Here is a 3134-nt window from a genome sequence, read left to right as displayed (position 1 = left end):
CGGGGCTCTCCCCTACCCATCCCCTTAGCCAGGGCCACCTCTGCACCTAAGCCTCGCTGAGGAAGGAAACTGAGCTTCACGGCCGGAAGTGAGACAGCTCTGCTTGCCCGTCATTGGCCAAAACCCATCACGTGGCCCGCTTGCCCTCCTGCCGCCAGACCCAAGTCCAGGCCGACGTGACGTCCTTGTCCTCCTGCTGTGCCTGGGGGGAATCTGCCTGTCAGGGATGTGCCGCCACACTTGGCGAGCAGCTGGGGACACGGGATGTGGGGCCGAGGCAGGCTGCCTTTCCAGGGAGAGCCCAGAGGAGGCCTCGGCAGGGGGCAGGGACCCTCTGAGCTTGGCAGGGCCATCCTCTAAGCACACCCAGATCCCAGGGATGCTTGGGTGGGGAGGTTCTAGAAGGTTCTGGCATACTGGTTGAACAAAGTATCCTGTTGCTTCTCCTGCCAAAAAAGCACCAAACAAAAAGGAGGAGGAAGTTACTATTCTGGGGGAATGGTGGCCATCATGATGGGCTGTGGCATCAGAGATCACCTGGCTCCCTTATCACCTCCAGAAAGAACTGCCCAATAAGAAATTGGGAATGTGGGCTTCACAGCAAGGCGATGCCTGGCCAAAGACTGCCAGACAGCAGGACCCCTGAGCCTGGGAAGCCCTGGAAGCCCACAGCAAAGGGGCCCCACATTCACGCTGCCTGAACGCAGATCTGCAGCCCTGGGTCTGGAGTCGCCATCCTCGGGCACAGCCAAGACAGGTCCTGTGACGGGCGGCTGGCCTCCCATGGTCTGCGGGAACCCACTGAGCAGACAGTGAGCTCCCGTAATGTAGCACTCATCCGGGGACAGGACGCAGCACACGCTGCCCACCAGTCCCCGTGGGAACCTAAGGGTTTATCCCACGGGGCTGCTCTCCTAAATTGTCTTCAAAGCCGGGGCATAAATTCAAGACACATAAAAACTGGCAATTACGACCATATTAAACATGGATCACATCAGGAGAAGCAAATTAAAAGCTCTCACTATGTCAGTTTCCTAATTAGCTCCTCAAGGTCACTCCTAATAATGTCGACCCCTAGCACAATTATCCCATGGAAGAAAATCCTAGAGGCAAAGAAAAAAGGTCATGGACTATCAACAGCACAGTGAGGGCTCCCACATCACTTGGAAATACCTTTTTCCACAAGAGCACACCTTCTCCCATCCCGCTGCTGCACAAGAAGGGAAGTGCCAGGGCCTTTCTAGAGCATCCCAGGACAGTGTCACCCCAAAGCCCTAAGACCCTCCCAGGCAGCCTCTTTCCTGCCCATGTGACGACTTTATTTAAAGAAAGGCTTTCAGAGGAAGGAACATAGGAGAGCTCAGGAGAACGTAAGGAGCTTAGGAGAAGGAACAGGGTGGATGATGGTGCTGGCGCTCTCAGTGTTCACTGCATTCAGGTGAAGGGCTCAGCTCCACTTCCGCGGGCTGGGTCTAACAGGATCCCTCCCCTCCCAAACTGAGAAAGCTGCACAAGACTGAGGCAGTGAGGATGGGAGGGACCAGACCACCCAGACGCCCTCCCCTGCTGGGCTGGAGGAGTCACCCTGGTGGGAAGCAGAGGAGGAAGCTTAACAATTTCAACCTGAAATCTAGGAACATGGCTTACCCTTTTAAAATAAGCACTGACGGCAGAGGAAGAGTCCCGCCCACAGAGAGGGAGTGGCCAAGGCAGCCGAATGCCCCCACTGCCAGTAGCTGTGGCTGGTTTGCATTTCTACCGTTCTCCATTGTGGGGGAAGAACCTGGGAGGCTGATGAGTCCCTCCTCTGAGACCCCAGATCCTCTCCTCCACCCATCTGCACTGTCCCAGCTCCCTCAGAACATGGCTCCTGCCTCGTGGATCCACCCCATCCCCCCACAATCCTAATGGCTACAGCCCAACCCCACTCACACCCACGGCCAGTCAGGCCATCCAGCCAGGTCCCGCCCACACAGCCAGGGGTGTTCCGGCCTCTGTGGATCTGGAGCACCCAGAGCCCACCTGGATCTCATACCAGCTTGATGGGGCTGCAGGGGCCAGCATCTGTGACGTGAGAAGCCAGCCTGCCTGAGGCTACCCCCATGCCCCACCCTGCTGACGCTGTGAGCCACAGACACACTGCCCGGCCCTTTCCTGGGTCTCAGTGCCCACCACATGAGGAGGCTCAGCCTGCTAGTGCCCCATGGTCTCTCCTATGGCCCAACTCAAGGCCAGAAGAAGCTGTAGAGTGCTTCCTGCTACACCCAAGGGACACATGTAAGGCCAGGCGGCTTCTGATAGATTAGGAACAAGCTGCCCAAAATCTCACCTAGAAAAACGCTTTGCAGCCCCCAGGTCACGGGAATGACAGTCCTGTGTCGGAAGCATCCATTCCCCCATCCAATTCCTCTTTCTCAGATGTGCCTGCAGTTTGGGACGCGTCCGTTCTGCAGGGAGCCCCAGAATGAGGGTGACGAAGCAGCCCCAAAGCCCCTAAGGAGAGGTGGCCCTGCAGAGGTCCTGGCACCGATTTGGGAAGGGAGTGGCCTGCTGCTAGCTCCCTGCCTACTCTCAGCAGAAAAACACACCACATGCTCACCCCTGCATGCTGACATGGTGTCCCCTCACGGCGTCCCCTCTAGCGCCAGAGCTGCCCCCTGCCTGGCTCTGAAGCCCAACCCTCCCACCAGAATGCTGCTGTGGGTTGGTCCCCCAAAGATAGGTCCACCTGGAACTTATGAATGTGACCATATGTGGCAAAAGGGTCCTTGCAGATGTGATTAAGGATCTTGTGATGAGATCCTGGATTATCTGGGTGGGCACCAAATCCAAGGACAAGCGTCCTTAACAGACAGGAGGCGGCCGTGTGAAGATGGAGGTGGAGACTGCAGCAAGGCAGACAGAGTCAGCAAATGCCAAGCTGGCTGGCAGCCACCAGAGGCTGCAGGGGCACAGAGCAGGTCCTCCCTCAGAGGTTCCAAGAGGAACCAGCCCTGCCGACACCCTGACTGTGGACTTCTGGCCTCAGACTCTGAAGGGGTGAATGTCTGTGGTTGAGCCACTCTGTTTGTAGTAATTTGTTGGTGACAGCCACAGGAAACGAACACAGGCAGGGCCACCACAGGGAGCTCCCC

General features: G+C 57.3%; 1 protein-coding gene across 2 annotated transcripts in view; it reads right to left on the bottom strand.

Moving 5' to 3' along the window:
* Nucleotides 1-3134, bottom strand: part of ZFYVE28 (zinc finger, FYVE domain containing 28) — a 151145-nt gene that overhangs the window by 120074 nt on the left and 27937 nt on the right. The window lies entirely within an intron of this gene.

This window comes from Colobus angolensis, unplaced genomic scaffold (genome assembly GCF_000951035.1).
Source record: "Colobus angolensis palliatus isolate OR3802 unplaced genomic scaffold, Cang.pa_1.0 Scaffold157, whole genome shotgun sequence".
Lineage (NCBI taxonomy): Eukaryota > Metazoa > Chordata > Mammalia > Primates > Cercopithecidae > Colobus > Colobus angolensis.
Note: the sequence above shows the minus strand (reverse complement) of the source record. Positions and strands in the feature narration are given on the sequence as shown.